Genomic DNA, 18,255 nt, shown 5'->3' with positions numbered 1-18,255 from the left:
AAAGTAACAAATGTTGGCCAAGAATGACATTGGGACATTTATGAGCATGAAACGTTGTAATTATAGAACTTATTTGATAGGCAACCACACAACAGGTTTAAGACAAAATAAAGTAGATATGTGTTTCCTATTTTAACTGGGAAATATATATGTTTCCCATCTGTTTTTCAGATGGAAACAATCTCTATTCCTTCCTAAAGAATTACGATTTTGTTCAGAGAAGCAAATTGCCTAGCCCTGGTGATGCATCAGCTATTCATGGCAATTACGGGTGACCCTGTGACCTGTTTAGCCAATGAGATCTGAACAGAACTTAGTTGAGAAAGATAGCACCATAGAAAGCTTTCTTTGTAAAAGAGGATAGATGAGGAAGGTTTTATTCTTCACTGCTTCTTTCTGTCTCCCACGCAGATATAATGGCTGGATCTGCAGCAGACGTCTTGTGACTGTGAGATAACATTGGAGATGAAAATCAACATTCTGAGATGCCCAAGTAGAAAGAAAGAAAGATCCTAATTGAAAATAAACCAACACTACTAACAGTGAAACTCTGGATATCTTGTCATTCAAGAGAAAAATATATCCCATTGTTTAAGCTATTTTTTGTTAGCATATTTTGCTTGCAACCAAGTATATCCCTAACTGATACACCATTGGTTTCCCTGGTTAGTAAGACTTTTCTCACTGTCTGGCCACATTCTTTTCTTATTTTTCTCTGGCACTTAGTTTGCCAGAGAAGTCCAACCTAAAGTCCTTAAAACATTGTGCCTCCAATTTTTCATCCATTTCCCTATCAATTGTTGTTATTAAATTCTATTGTCTACTGCTTGCCTACTTCTTCTGTCTTAGAAACCATGCTCATCCCCCTTAACCTCTGTCTACTTTACAAGTTGAAGTGTACTTAAATTAGTTCATCTTCCTATTACCTCTGACTCCTACACAGTTCTCATCACAAAAAAGGCACTCCTTTATCCATGTCTACCACCACAGTCCCACCTCAGAGCCTTGTCCAGGCCCTAGGCCGTGACTAATCCCACTTCCATTTAGTCATTCATCAATACTTACTGAACCCATGCTGTATGCACATGTTGTGAGCAGGGCAGAAAAGATAATCGTTAAATGTTCGGACTCTAGAAACATAATACCTGGGTTCAAATCCTGTGATTTTGGACAGTTTATTAAACTCTCAGTACATCAATTTCCTCATCTATAAAATGGAGATAATAATATCACATATACTTCTTAGGATTTTGTGAGGGAGTTCATGCATGTAAAAGTACTTAGCACTGTGTCTGGCTCATCATAAGAACTCACTACACATTATTTACGAACCACAGCACTTACAAAGTTGTTTAACCTACCCTTATGCAATCAGGAACTTAAAATCACTATGGGGGAGGTGGTGTGGCTAGGAGATTGCAACATATATTACAATTTAAAATGAAATATTTGTGCCAATAAAGGAGAGTTAAGACAAAGAAAAATTTATTTCTAGCTCAGGTGATAAAGACTTCAGCAAAGGGAGATTTTGAGCTTCATTAGTCTTGAAACTAATGTATGCAGGACTCTTCCTTTCCCCATTCAGGCATCTTTCTTCAAGTCTTCCTTGGTCATAAATCCCCACAACTGAATCTGACTTCCTTTACTTAGGTAATGTGAACACCACTCTAAATAGTTTGGGGATGGAATGATGTTATGAGCCAGCGAAGATACTGGTGAATGTTGTGCACAGAGCACTGAGGAGGAGCTATGTCCTCTGCTCTGGCCAATTCCATGGGCCCCTGATGCAGCCAGCTCTCTGCAGCCCTTCAGGAGAAGTCTCTTTTAATTCCTCTCCCAGTCACTTCCTTGTAGACCAGGCTGATCTATTTGATGGTAGAGATGGAATAGTTTTGGTGTGAGTTATACAAAGGGTATGGGGCAGGAAAGAGCTGAGCTGCTATAAGTGTTCCAAGTGCTGCTTGAGCACGAGGTGAGCAGGAACTGGGCAGAGGCTGAGTCTGTCTGGGGAGGATTCACGCTACAGGGAAGGGCCATGATGCTCCAGCTGACTCGGGAAGCCTGGATCCACAGCTCCCTCAGTCTGACATGGTGCTCTGGCTCAGGATCCATGTGACAGCGAGCCCTTCTCTGATGGTGTCCCGAGAGGAGGAAATCCCTCTGTGTTGTGTTCTAGTATCTTGCCCCAGTGTTACAGTTCTGCCATTTTAATATATGGCCTCGAGCCAGGGAGCATCCCAGATCACGACTTGCTCCAGGATTCATTACAGGCTCCCTTTATTTTCTAGTCATTAAGTCCCCCATTATGGCTAATTCCCCCATTTTGGAAATTTACATTAACTAAATGTATGTTTAATATGTAACATTTAATATTTAATACATTTTAATTTTATATATTAAATAATATATTTAATATTTAATAATAACATATTTAATGTAAATTCCCCAAATACATGCATACCCATTATTTAGCTTCCACAATTATAATCAATAAAGCAAGTTTCTAGGAAAGTCACTCAAAATACATATGTCTTGTTAAGCTACTTACCCAGCACAACTTGCTCTATATTTACATAACTATTTAAATATGCATATAAATAAAACTTATGAACATTATAAATATAAATATGCAAATATTTATATAAATACTTGCTCTATACTTACATAAATAAGTACCCTAGTGGCCTTTCACAGAACAAGGAATGTTTATCTTAAGGTATTCTCTGTCTTCGTATCACCTAGGATCAGATAGCGACCTCTCTAGTTAAAGGAAACACACACACACACACACACACACACACACACACACACAAACAAAAATCTCACCTCTGGCAAAACACCCAGGTATGTTTTCATTCTTGTCTGATTGGTCACATAGCTTTAGTATCTTTCCGTATCCATGGATTTATCTTATACTTAAAACTCCTAACCTCTTCCATCATGCTGCTCTCCTCCCCTCTCTACCCAAGCTGCTGTCAGGACCTGGAACTGAGAAGTTGTGCTTCAGCCCACATCAGAGCCCCAGGGCTGTACTGAGTAACTGTGAATGCTGTTCCTTGCAGCTTCACCCTCCCTCTGCTCTTTTCCCTGCCCTCTGTCACCTCCTTGTGTTAGTTAAGTCCATATCTCTCACCCCCACAAGACTGAATGTAGGGGTCATGACCTGTTCATCGACAAATCACCTAGAATAAAATGCATAGATACAGCAGCTAATCTGTGTCCTAAAAAGCCTGATTCAAAAATTCACAATCTCTGCCGCCCACGTTCCTACAGCACACTCTCGATAGACAGGCCACACTTGCAGGCTGAATCATAATCGCTTCCTGTTGCCTAGCATATCAAATTGATACTGCTCAACTTGGTTATGGAGAGCTTCTGCCCAAACTCCTGCCTGTCTCTTAGCTGGTAGCACTTCTTTCACAGAGGATCTATGATCAACTGAAACTAGACCACCCCCTGTTCCTCATCCAGAACATGCCCCTTCCTCTGGGCCACAGCACATTCTATTCCCTCTCTCCTTTTCTTGACCAATAGTCTTTCAGCTCCTCCAAACATCCCCACATAAAGAAGAAACCAATCACGCAACCTCTCATTCTCTGCTCCAGAGGACTTCGGGCCTCACACACTTCCTTTAGCTTCCATCTCTCTTTTTTTAACAAAGACTTCATTCAGGAAGGACTCACCTTCCTTGCCTGGGCTGTCTGTTTTCCTAACTGGACCCAGATCCTTGCAGGCTTATGCTTTTTCATCATCCCAGCTGGGACTAGTGCAGAGTTCGTCATCAGGAACACACTCAATAAATGTCACTGATCAATATGCAGCAATTAAGATTTTGCTTTGTTTTTATGATAGCAACTTCTCCCACAAAAAGAAGATGGACTTCTTGACCACCAAGTTGTTGTTGTTATTGCTGTTGTTAAACATGCAGCACAATAATATATCCCTAAGCTTGTTTCCCTCCATGTTTCACACCACTTAGACTAATGAAAGAAATCCATCATTTCCGTGCTTTTTTCAATTGCGATGTACAATACTAGAAAGTGCTACAGGAAAAAAAATCTATGGCTATAGACTGCTTCTTGAAATAAAAATATCTGCCCTTTCTTTATGATGGAAAAAAAAAAGAAAAGAAAAATACTTTGCACTGGCAAGGGGCAAGTTCAGGCATCTAATGGATCTTTCTGTCAGCTGTCATTTGTTTCTACCAAGTGCTATATACCCTTTACCAGAGATGAATACCACTTATGTCTACAGACAGACCTGGGGTGGCTTGGGGTGGATTGTAGGCATTTCAAAGTCATTCTTCTCCTATATCTCTGCCTGTGTTGTTCCAATGCCTATTTTCAATTTGCAGTTGTGCTGGGAAAACGTTTTGATTCTTGATTTAAAATGTGCCCTCCCACAAGGTTCCAAGAGGGTTGCGGGCAGAGAGATAAAGCCTGTCTCTTTATGCTTCTATGCAGTGTGTGCTCTGTGGCAACAATACACACCCCACACTGTGCTCGAATCCCTGGTTTTATGAAAGTCACTCCGATTCCTATTTGGTGGGGTTTTTGACATGCAAGTACTGTTCCCTGAGGAAGCAAGCCCCTTGCAGCACAGTGTCTCTCTCATCCTTTCTTTGTTTCCCATATTATACATGATTCTCAGGAAACCTGCAGCATGAAAGGAACAGGAGAAACTGAAACTGCAATGAAAAAGCCAGCTGTAAACAGTATATCCGACACTGCTGACTACAGTTAAAAAACCCTGTTTTATGAAGATAATAAGGTTCAGGTTCTATGCTTTGAGCAGGGGTGAAACAAACATTCAGGCACCAACCAGATGAGTCCCAAACTACCTAGGCGAACTAAGGGCCCACAAACTCTCTTTCTCAGGTAATATAATCTGCAATTAGATCACATCCAAGAAGGCTGAGTGAAAGTTTAAATACATTATGAGCTAAGGCTGGTAAGCCAAGAACATACAATCAGACTCTGTCTGTAGCCAGAGGGGTTTGATCTCACCTCAGAAACATCCTTCCATCTAACAAAATACTAAAGAAGCTTCCAAAAATTTCACCATTGGAGCCAAAATGTATCTTTCATCGTGTTAGCAAAGTGCTATAAACTCCTTGGAGAGGAGATTCTATATTTATGCAGAATGTTGTCATCTAGATGCTGGTATTTACTAGATTTTATTTCATAACATTTTTTTTCCCCAATCAAACTAGCTGGATTGAATTTCAAAACTGAGCTTTCTTTTTGGTGGTAGTCATGGGGAATGGGGAGGTTGAAGAGCATCAAATCAAAATCTAATGAAGTTTCTAATGATCAAATAAATAATCACTTGACATTTATTGCCATGCTTGGCAATCTGCAGAAATGGAATAGAGCAGAGATGCCTAAAGCCCCATTTCCCATAGATTTACATTATGCTACCACACAGAATTAAGCTGACATAAGCTCTTTAAGACCCACTAAAGCATCAGATTTTACACAACTTGTTTAGAATTTTTTTTTCCTTCTCCATGATCCCGTATTCCCTGAGTAACTCTTTCTATCCATTTTCGATTCCTTGTTCTTTTGCGAGGCCTGCTGGAGCCTTTTCTTCATGTCATTTTAGGCTATAACCCTGCAGTTTGAGTTTATCTTAGCTGTAAAATGCAACAGTAATTTATATGCTTCCTTACTCCAGCCTCCTCTGAGGAGCTGGCTGCCAGCTGTCTACCCAGCAGTTTGAAGAAAGAGCTGTAATGAGCGAGAGTGCATCAGGGAGGGGCAGCGCCACATCAGAGTGCTTTATTTCTGCTTCCTTAGTGAGCACTGGAGCCACATAAATGGCATTTTCTGGTGCTGAGTGATAGCGCCATAACCTCCTTCCTCCCCTCCAGCCCCCTCTCCCCACTCCCACCTCACACCAGCCTTATGGGGACAGGGTTTCTTGTTTCTTCCTCTCATTTCTGAATCAAGGAGAACAGAGTGAAAAGATGAGAGGAAGCCTGGGGCAGCTGTGATGTGGTGTGCGTTGTGAGTTTCTAGTGCAAACCTTGCCCCTCTGTATCAAGAATATGCTCTCAGAGCTGTAAGACAAAGCTTCCCAGTAGCTTAATGCACTCCACACTGTTAGATTTTAGCTGGGCTATTGTGAGTATATTTTCTGATGTGATTCAATTGAGGTTTCTTTTCTTTTGAAAAATATTCCATCAGTAGGCTTATTTGCCTCATATTTTTTTAAAATATGGCACACTCACTTTTGTCTCAAATCTAAAATATACTCCCTCGGCACACTATTTCTTCAATTTTGGGGGATAAAATATGTCCCCTTTCATGCACAGTAGCATATACAACAAGTTCAGGGAGTGCAATTCAGCACAAAGCAGTCACAAAGGATTTTCCCCTTACACTGCTAAAATCACATGGCTCTTTTTTGCCAGTCCATTGAAAAAAATCCCACTGGACAAAAGGGAAAGAAATACACACACACACACACACACACACACACACACACACACACACACACACATATATGTATCACTGTGCCGGATATAAAGACATGCCCTGGCAAGGGATCTGGTTCCTTCCCTGTGATATTTCTGAATGTGTTGACTATTAACATCTCCAAGGAAGACATTGTCACTTTAGGATGAATATTTCCCACATCTCCCTTTAGCTTTGTGTAATCTTGATTTTGTCCCAAACTGATATATTTCAGGAGACATTGGCAAAGCAAAAATAATGAGCTGTGTTGAGCGAGGTTGAGCTCCAGATCAGTGGAATGCAGTTTGAAGGAAGGATGGAGCAGTAGTTAACTCTTCCAGGTGCTGATCCTTGATTCAGACACTACAGAAATGTCTTTTTGTATCATTTGCTTTACCTTAGTCAAGTCCATTGGCCACAACTGTACTTTCTATTGAGAAATGATTCCCCAGTCTGACAAAGACTTAAAATATGTTTTTTTTGTGTGTGGTACTCATTACCTTTTCTTCTACAGCTGAAAAATGTAGGAAAGATTCTCATATTTAGGAAATGTAAATTTACCGGAGGTTTCACAGTACAGAGGGGAATAACAGCTTCTATCTGACTGCTTAACATGATAGCTTTGTGATGTTTCCTTATAAGTGTAATTTGGGGGGAATTTACAGAGAGAAAATAGGAGAAAGCTAGCTGGAGGGTACGCTCTTTCTCTATTAATCGTTCTATACTTTCAGTAAAAGATAAGTTAGAGTCTTTCCAACCTTTCTTCTCATTTCCCTTCCAATGGTACTAGATTTATGAAGAAGGAAAGTAGATCAGAAAGACCCATGCATTTCTGGTGTTTTCTAAATGCACAACATACAGCCATTTTACTGCTGCAGAATCTCAATGCAAATGTACTTCACTGGTTCTAAGGTCTTTGAAGGGCAGGGGACCAAAACTTGCCACCACAAAATGTGTATTTGGCATGAGGATTATTTCAGGCTGAAAACAATCAAGACCCAAAAGACACAGGAAGAAACTTCAACCTTTCCCTTAGCTACCTGAAGAATTTAGATAGAGGGCCTGTTCCCAGAACAGACCTATCACCCGAGGTATCTGCAAAGAACATGGGCTAGATGTGGTGGGGAAAACTCTACGTAGTGCCTGGAGATAAGAGTTACTGTGCGTCCTATTGTCTGTGCACGACGCAGCAAACATTTATTTACCAAACATTTGCTTTTCCATCTCCATGTCAATTGCCTTCTCCCCTACCCCCCTCAATCCCAAACCACTATCCCTAACATCCTTTTTTGTCTTTAGCTGAAGACAGTATTTAAGGTGAAGGCTTAGGCCATTTTGACGAGTTACTCAGTTTTCCTGGGTCTCTTCCGCATATACATGTTATTAAACTTTGGTTTGATTTGCTCCTGTTAATCTGTCTAATGTCAATTTAATTCTTATATCAGTCAGAAGAACCTAGAAGGGTGGGAAAAAATGTCTTCCTTCCCAACAGGAATATGAAGGCCTCAGAAGTTCTCTGAGAAATAAACACTTTGGAAAGCCCAAAGAAATATACACTATCCTACTTAATATAAGCCTGAAATCAAAGCAGTTTTCCAGACCCAAAGCAACATGAAATACAGTTGACCGCTGAATAATGTGGGTTTGAACTGTGTGGGTCCACTTGCATGCGGATATTTTTCAATAGTAAATACTAAAGTACTGCACGGTCCATGGTTGGATGAACTCACAGATGTGGAGGAGCTGTAGATACAGAGGGCCAACTATAAATTATATGCAGATTAACCCCTGAGTTATTCAGAGGTCAACTGTACAGAGACCAGGAAAAGCGTAGGACAAGGAGAAGGCAGACTGGTCAGATCTACCACCTTTTGGAAAATTCTGAGCATAAACCATAAATCATGGGGCAATCACATCCCACTTTTTTGGTGTTGGTGGAAGTTTGGGGAAGGAAGAGGATAACAGTGGTGGGCAATCATTTTTCATTTAAATGAAGGAAGCAGATGAATCAATGAAATCTATGTACCTGATGATATATTGCAAGGGGCATTTTTAAAATGTGATGTTTTAAAACCTGGAGTTGACTGTTGTTCCTTCTAAGTCAGCATTTGCTTTTCATTGATATTCAAACATGGCTGATTTATTGTACTTCAAAGAAATTATCTTTACACTGAATTAATTGTGCTTTTCAGTATGTAAAAAAGTTTAATCCACTTTTATATTATAGACTTTGATACACTATAAAGTGTCTCCATTAAACAAAACCAAAACAAATAATCTTCAACCACCTCTAAAGGTGGAGATTAGCACAATCACTGCTTTCCAGCAGGAGGGCCTTGTGATAAGAGCAGAAGTTAAAAAATAAAGGGAAAAATGATGCAGCAGGAATGATTTAAAAAGATGTCATGTGTAGACTCCGCTGCAGAGTGACTAGCAGAATGCATGAATGTTAACATCTCTGAAGCATGTTCTCCCTTTTGGTTCTGAGAAGGATCCCTAGAGAAACTGAATAGATGAATCAAAGTAAATGGCATCAACACTAGAAAATAATGCATAAAGAATAATGGTGTAGAAGTTGGGCAATAATCAAGATGACTCATTTATGCATCTTTTTTAAAATTTAACGTCCTTTGCACTAACCGTGACTTGAGGCTACTCTTAGGGTTTAAAAAGAAACTCTACAGCAATGTGTAACAGGATATGAGGCAATTCTTTGCCCATTCCCAATCGGAAATTCCCCTTTAGATTAACAAGTCACTTTTTAGCACATTCTCACTATATTTAGTAGTGAATTCTCCATTGCAATTGCTGGCATAGTAAATGCTAGCATCTAGACCCTAGTTTCACATCACAGGGGTTGTTACCACCCTTCCCTAAATTACTAAGTACTAATTTGACCTGATGATGTGACATTCATTACAAGCACCTTTAAAAAAATCTACATTTTTAGGTTTTCTTAACCTAAATACACATGCTCAGAATATTTACACACACACACAGACTACTTTGACTGAAAGTATTCTTCTTTAAGATGGAAATTTCATTTTGCACCTGAGTTAACTGAACAGCCACATGGAGCAATTGTTTTTCCTCCACACAGAAATGTAGCAGGTAATAAAGCTGTCTTTGTAGTAAACTGAAACTCACTATGTAAAAAAGCACTAATTTGGTGACTATGTTAAACACATATTTGTATAAAACAATTCTGGCCCTGGAGGAGCTTATAACTAGTGAGAAGGGGGGAAAAACTATTTAAAAATTTGGAAAATCGCCAACCACATTTAGCAGTGAGTGCCATGTGAGTGGTGCAGAGAGTAAGGGCTCTCAAACTTCAGAGGAGGGAAGCATTGTTTGGGACTGGGGTGGCCCTGGAAACTTAGCTAGCTGCAAAGTTATGGGTTTAAACTTGGAAAAGGAAAGGGCTAGATATTTAAGAATAATGAAAAAGACATGCCAAGCAGGAGATGGGGATGAGAGTAGAGAATGCTATAGAAAAAAACAGGAACATGAACATGGGAGGAAATACTTGAAGTGAAGGAGTGAATAAATGTTTATTAAGATACTACAGGTGCCAAGCACTGTCTTATTCACTGGGTATATAAAAGTAATAAGATCTTTGACATCTAAAGATCTTTAATAACAAAGGCCAACCCTATTGGGCAGCATGATGTAATGGCCCTAGGTCCATCCTAGCTCTGTATAAACCAGAGCTATGGTTTCAACTTGTTGTGACTCACAAAATAATAAATACACACCCACATACATTAGAGGGACCAAAAATATTCAACACAAATTCATTGAGGGATTACTCTGTCCCAGGCACAATGCTACTTTAACTAGAGAATTGAGAACATGCCTGGTGATTAGAACAAGGAGGCAGACCAGAAAGTGGCTAAGAGCATAAGCTTTAAAAAATTTTTAACCTGGGTTCCAGCTCTTTCACTTAGTTTGCAACCGTGGACAGTTTAACCTCTCTCAACCTCAGTTTCCTCATCTTTAAAATAACAGCAACATCTACTTCCTGGAGCTCTTGTGAGAAGTCTATCATAAAATTCATGGAAAGCGCATATAAGTGCTCAAAAAATGTTAGCTGTTATTAAGAATGCCCCATGAACCTAACCTCACTCTCTGCAGCCCATACCCTCCTTTCTTCTCTCCCTTACAGGTTAGGCAGACTGATTGCCAACTAGTTTTCCTCTTTAGAATGAGTAGGGGTTGGGGAGGGGGAGAAAATAACAAGAGTAACTCACATATTTTGAGAGCATATTGTGTGTCAGGCCCTGTTCTGAGTACCTTACATGTATGAATTCATAATAAGGGATAAATTATTTCAGTAAAATATTTATTTGAACAGATTGTAGTTTTAATAAATTGCTCTATGTCACTCAAAAGAATTTAACCCCACATAATACTGGCAAAGAAAAAAATTTGGCTGTGGGCAGAGAGGGCAGGGCAAGAAAACGAAAAGTAGAATCTATCTGTTTTATGAAGTGATTTTGTTTCTCTTTAATCTGTGTGTGTGGTGGGGCAAAACAAGACTGCCACACATACCCTCACTGTGAGACAAACAGGAGCTGTATGACAATCTCAGCCAAGAGTTTACACACAGCGAACAGCATGGACATATACACTGATAAATATACCCACAGTCCTAGTTTTAACACTTGGGCATTCTCCACATCATCATATGTAATTAGTTATAAATGAAACAACAACGAGGAGGGACATTTTGAAGCAACTGTGACATCTTTGAAGTTTAGGTGTTTGGTGTGCTGGGTAACGTTTACCTTCCTTAACAACTAATCAGAAATAAAAGAAAGCTTCATTCAGCAAACTGCGTGACTGCTGTTCAAAACTAAATGTTTTTAAATTGAGGGATTTGTTTGCAAAATGGAAATAAGCACATTGAAGAAGATATTTCATTGCGTTGGTAAATATCTGGTTTTGCAGAAGAGTTTTCTGGACGACCATCATAATATTGCTTAGAAATAATGTAGCACTTTAGACATTTGGAATTATTCTCTTTTAAAAAAAAACTTTATAAATTTAGACTCAGAATCCATACTGATTGTACAACTACTGTCCAAACTACAGGACAATTCCTTATTTCTTGAACCAGGATTTATGAAACCATCTGAAATATTTCTGGACTTCAAATAGTATTTACCAAAAAATCATATAAGAAGGTAAGAGCAAATACATGGGAAATACATGATGATATATTATAAACTTATAAAAGTAGTCCTTTTAACAACATGGAAATCTTTTAAAAGAAGGGCCAATTTGTTTGGCAGAATAAGATTTGGTCCACACCAACACCCGAAATCACAAAAGCCTGTTTTCTGATAATTGTGGGACTCAGAGAGTAATTCTAATTCAGTGCTTACCTTATTGTAGAGTGGCTTTTGGAAAATATACTCATTGAAAGATCTAAGTCTCACAGGCCCCAGCACATTCTGTGTTTAACCAGTTACTGCTGGCCACAAAAAAGGCAGTATCCATTCTCAGCAGGGAATTTTCTTTCTTGGCCAAAACTTAGAGCTCAGGGGCCAAACCAGAAATAAATCAATAAAAATCTGTTCATTAGAATTTCCTTGTTAGAGAGAAAAAAATGGAGGCAAATGAGGTTTGGGATTTTCTTTCTTTTCTTCGTAACATTATCTTTTGATTTTTCTAGGCTATCCCTTGCTTTTCTTCTTTTACCTATTTTCCCAAATTTCCATGTTCAACATCAAGCCTAAAGCCTTTCCAATTTCATTAATTTTTGTTTCATCACATTCTTCTTCAAATTCTCCTTTGAATCTTCTCCCTTTCTAGATTCCCAGATTCATTTGGGGACCTAATGGATATATGTAAGCATGTGTACATTTATACACATATATACAGGTTTGCAATTAAGATAACTTCAAATGGCAGAAGTTGGAGGTAACCAGGGATAGGGAGGTCATGGTTATGGTGTCTAAGAGGCATAGTCTATTGATGAGAGACCTAGAGGGTCTGACTGGCCTCAAGTAATCTGGGGGCTAATTTCAAAGTCAGAAGCTGATCCCGGGCCTCTTGACTCCAAGGACCTGTCTGCTAAGTGATGCTACAGTCTTTTCAAAAAAACGTCAGAAGCAGCATTAATAGAAAGCTCAAGATTAGTTTTCAATGTTGTACTTCTTCCAACACCAACTCACACATAGCATGAATGTCTAAAGGTAAATGAGTTTACAAAGTTTGACGCTCAAAAGAAAAACAAAGGAAAGGAAATGAATACTTCAGAAGGAAGTCAGATCATGTTACCCAGACTCTTAGCCTTAGGTTCAAGAAGTGAAATCAGGCAACACAGAGGAACCACTGGGTTTAGAATTCCTCTGAATTCCTTTAGTCCCTTAGGCCAGTTAAAAGGAAATGATCTGACGGTTCTGCATCTGCTAGTGATTGAAGGCAAAGGGGAAGCATTGCGCTAGTTCCCCTTCAAGAAATATATAGTGCACATAGCTATTGTGAAAGTAAACACTGCAAATTGCAGCTGACCCAGTCTGACTAATAAACATGGAGACACCTCCAACACATGGGGAACGGATGCTTGAACAGACACAGAAGGAGTTACGAAAAACGTACCAGAGAGAAAAAAACAATTTATTGCAAAGATGTGTGTGTTAGTTCCCATATTATCCTCAATATTTAGTCTGTTACAGAGTTATATTCATGATGAAATGCTCTTGAGAACTTGCCTACCCTTCCCCCTGTTTCAGTTCTCTAAACATTCTTCCCAGGCAGTCTATGTGATGACATAATAGAAGTGTAATTAGCTAGGGAAACTTTACAGGCATTTAAACCAACATTACTGGCATGTAGCATTGAAAAGACTCCCATATGGACTTATAATGGGCTGTGATTAAGTAAAAAGAAAATTTGTGTTTATCAAGGGGTGCTATTCATAACAAAAGGAGGTAAAGTAAGGCCAAGCTACTTGCACTTACCCTGCTAGATTAAATCATAAGTTACTGCAAAATGGATGTTTACCCCTTCCCAGCACGCCCATTTTAATGATGCTTGCTCTTAGACCTTTATGAACTAGAAAGTCAGGCCCCTAAGAGGGGAACATAAGTGTGTAGGCGGCAGTGGTGTTTGTTTTGGTCCAGCAGGATTTCTATGATCCAAGGGCTGAATGGGAATATTCTTTCTAAGCCAAATGATTCAAAGCCAGAAATTTCTCAGGCTCAATTCAAACCTAACTTCAAACTTGAGTTTTCCAGAGGAGTTAGAAAGACCCAGAAACAGGGAGAGAAGAGAGAGACAGACAGAGAGAGGGAGAGGAAGAGGGAGAGGGAGAGAGAGAGAAACCTCCTTTAAGAAAAATAGTTTTAATCTAACAAGAATGAAGACTTAAATTTCACTTTTTGCATTTCCTACATGCTTGGAAAAATAGCAGATTTACTTACAATTTATTTTGGTATCCTCTCATTCACATGACTCTTCCCAAACCACCAAGGACCCAGCATACTCACACTGCCCTCTTAATGTCCAAAGACAGACCAAGTCCAATTTTCACTCTGGTAGTCTATTGGTATTGTTATTATCTTCTCTGTGATTAATCCTGAAAAGCCTTTTTGCGTGGAAAAAAAATTTGGCCTTCAACTCTGAAATTAGGAACCTCTGAGAAATGACTTACGCTGCAAAATTCTATTGCAGGATGGTATTTTAGACTGTTAAGTGAATAATGCCAAAATCACTTTTTTTCTGGAAAAATGCATATATTCTAATGTAAATCCAAGATAATAACAAATGTTTGAATATTAGCCATTGCAAACACAGTTTTCAAAATGAATAAAGTGGCATCAACCTTAAAGAGAGCGCAAAACTCTTACAGTATTCTGGAATATTTTTGCATTTGTTTCCTAAACAATTTGAAAAACCATGTCAAGCAAGTGAAGACAGAGTAATAATAAAGGGATTTGTCGCATTCATGTTCATGTCACATTCAAGAGCGTGTGAAATTATTTTGCACAGGAATCTAAAATGCTAGATCAGTTCCTGGCATAACTCAAAAATGAGCACTTACTTATTCACACTCCTTGGTCTCTTCCAGATATAAAAAGAGCAGCTTTGGAAACGCTTCTGCAAGCAAAATATCTTTGAGAGGAAAAATTCCTCAATTTAATTCTAGCTATAGGACTTAGATCAACTTGGAGATGTCTGTGTCTATTAATAACAGTATATTCTTACATCTGAAATAGAATTTTTATTTTGCGAAAAGCATCTGACAAGAGAAGTTTTGTCTTATTTTTAAGAGAAAGCATAACTGAACAACGCTCTTTTACAGTTCAGGTTCTGCCATGTGTGAGCCAGGAAAAGAACCTCTGTAGCCAAGAAGGACCCAGGTGATGTGACCATGTCTTTCTTCCCTGTGAGTTTTAAGTTCCCCTTGGGGCCTCCCACCTTACTCATCCCTAGGAAGTCTGCTCTTCCCTAAGCCTCAAATAAAAGCCAACCATTTGTTTGACTTTTCTTAGCACAGTTGAGCCATGTTAGAAATTTCCAGTACCATATATTAAATATTAAGTGTTAAAAATAGTTAATTTAACAGTTAATAGTTAATAATAGCTAATTAGTAGTTAATAGTAAGGCTAGATAGGGCTTTAGTTACAGTGCCCAAGGAAGCTGGGAAAGAGAGTTCTCAAGCTTCACACTTTGGCAGGTGGTACTTATAGGGCAGGAAGGGTACCAAACATAGGAAGGGTAGTCAGATGGTTCTGAGCAACTATATAGTCCATGCTTTGGCTTTGTCAACATTCATATATTCCCCTTTCTAGTCTTAAAAATCCCAATAACAACAACATGCTACTGCTTAACACAAATATACTTACTCTTCCTTTCCCCATAGAGGAACAATCAAAAATCTTATCAGTTAATGTATCCAACATTCTTCCTCTAGTTCTATCACTATATAATGATGGACCGTAAGCTGAGAGCTAAACTGTGATATTAACCATCTCTAATATACCCTACATAAAAGCAAGGGAACACATCAGTAAAGAAAACAATCTTTGTTTCTGAAATTGTTATGACCCTATACCTGGCACTAATAAGTTCCTTCTTCCACTATCCAGTCTATACTCCATTTGTCTTCCTTCAGTAGCACCTCAGCTGATTCAGGGTTCTTTGCCTGGTTCTTTGCAAAACTTCACTCAAAAGCAGTATGCCTGAGTAGATATTATATAATCTTCTATAGAAGAGGCAGTCCCATGGGCATCATCAAAAAATCTACAAACAACAAATGCTGGAGAGTGTGTGGAGAAAAGGGAACCCTCTTGCACTGTTGGTGGGAATGTAAATTGATACAGCCATTATGAAGAACAGTATGGAGGTTCCTTAAAAAACTAAAAATAGAATTACCATATGACCCAGCAATCCCACTACTGGGCATATACCCTGAGAAAACCATAATTCAAAAAGACACATGCACCCTAATGTTCATTGCAGCACTATTTACAATAGCCAGGTCATCTGTCAATGGGCATCTAGCAACCTAAATGCCCATTGACAGATGAATGGATGAAGAAGTTGTGGTACATATATACAATGGAATATTACTCAGCCATAAAAAGGAATGAAATTGGGTCATTTGTAGAGACATGGATGGATCTAGAGGCTGTCATACAGAGTGAAGTAAGTCAGAAAGAGAAAAACAAATATCATATATTAATGCATGTACGTGGAACCTAGAAAAATGGTACAGATGAACTGGTTTGCAGGGCAGAAGTTGAGACACAGATGTAGAGAACAAATGTATGAACACCAAGGGGGCAAAGCCAGGGGTGGGGTGGGATGAATTGGGAGATTGGGAATGACATATATACATAATATGTATAAAATAGATAACTAATAAGAATGTGTTGTATAAAAAACATTAATTAAATTTAAAAAAAAAAGAAGAGGCAGTCCCCGTCCCAAGGGGATATTCCTCTTTGTTACCATTGCTTAGCAGCAATCCTATTTCTCTTAATAACTAGGAAAAATAACCCCAGTAAGCATAAGGACCCTCCTTTTTGCTGATTTATTCAGGAACATGAGGTACCTATAATGGCCAAGAGCAGCTTCAGCTTCTAATTCAATGGAACAATTTTTATGTCCTCTGGTAAAAGCATTAATACACTGAGTCCTAATACCTCTAAATTCATAGAGTTTAGGGAAAAGTTCACGTGGAGCAAAAATTGGGGAAGTTGATCACAGGCTGCAAAAGTGAAGAAGCCACTCTCACTTCTGTCTCCTTATTGCCCAGACCCATGTTTTTAGCCATGGGAGAATGATCACAAAATAGTAGCCACTGGCTTGTTCTATACCAGATTCTATAGGACATACCCCAGTCTCACAATGACCTCCAGCAATCGCAGAAATTAAGGCTTCAATAGACCTATCATCTTTTCATAATGCCAGATACTTCATATATGATGATGAACAAGGCATTTAATGAATCCACAGGTAGGGTCCTTGGCAGAAAATCATGGTAGACAAGGAAAGGGAATCTAAATACAGATAGTCATCTATTACAGAATAAGAAGGATATATTTGAACTCTCATTATAGGGCTGCTGACTCAGTAAGTATGGAACCATATCCCATATTTGTCTCTGTTGCTAGCAACTTGGTTCCCTATGAGTGATGGTAATTAGGTTAGCCTTGGTGACAGTAAATATCTACTGGAAAGCTCATGCAAAATTTTATTTCTCATTCAATGACCACATTGCTCATGACCCCTATGGAAAAGCACTGAGGTGGCTTCCATGCCAGGGAAGGAGGCTGACTGACATCCATACAGTAGGTCACATTATCTACCTGAGTGTTGAAAGTATGTTCCACACTAGAGCCTCATTATGGTCACTCACATGGAAAACATATTTTCAAACTCTCAGAAGTTCATCCAAACAACTCTTACTGAATATTCTTTGTCACAAAACATCAGCATCTCCCTCACCTAAAATCTTATTCCTTCCACAATTACACAATTAGCTGCTGCTTCTGTATCAGTGGAGATTGACAGCTTTAGACATCTCTTTGCCAAACAAAGTAGACAGTGAGATGTGCCATTTGGAATTATGACCAAAGAGAGTGGACACTATCCAGTGTTCTTCAGAACTCCAGAGCTACAAAGGTCACAAAAACCTACCTCTGGCTGATGTCAGCGTACATTACATCATATTCTGTTACCCAGGTTTAAATGACATCCCCTTCATGTCAGTGAAACTGCCCGTGAAGCCATAGGTGTTGACTGGAGCAGGAATGGTAATATGAGAGAACTGTGTCTAGTGGGAGTGCTCACATTACCTATTTGTGCTTTCTATAACTATCTATCTATCTATCTATCTATCCAGCTCTATATATTTATCACCTATAATTAATAATAAAGTGATGCCAGCCTTCTGACTTTATAGCTTCTTGAGAAGTTCAAAATGGACACCTCAGGTTACATGGTCAGCTGTTGCCTGATGACCAGGTATTCAGTATATATGTGTGTCCAGGGTAAAACCAGGAACCTTTCTCAAAAGGAAAAGAGCTATTAGGTGAAGAGGCATGGCTTTGCTACAAAATCCTAGGGTCTTCCTAATTCTACTGTTGTGTCTTTCCACGAGTTCAGACAGTTTCTTAATCTGCTACCAACACTCCTGCACCGAGTACCCTGGTTCAGAGGAGATGGTGCCCTTGTTGCTGCCTTGCAGCCCTGACCAGCAGGAAGTCTTTTCAAACTCTGATCATCTATCAAGTTTAAGCTGTTCCCAAACATCAAAGAGGTCTACCAAGCATTCTTTTTG

Source organism: Orcinus orca, chromosome 3 (genome assembly GCF_937001465.1).
Source record: "Orcinus orca chromosome 3, mOrcOrc1.1, whole genome shotgun sequence".
NCBI lineage: Eukaryota > Metazoa > Chordata > Mammalia > Artiodactyla > Delphinidae > Orcinus > Orcinus orca.
The sequence above is the reverse complement of the archived record's forward strand: the minus strand, read 5'-3'. Positions refer to the sequence as shown.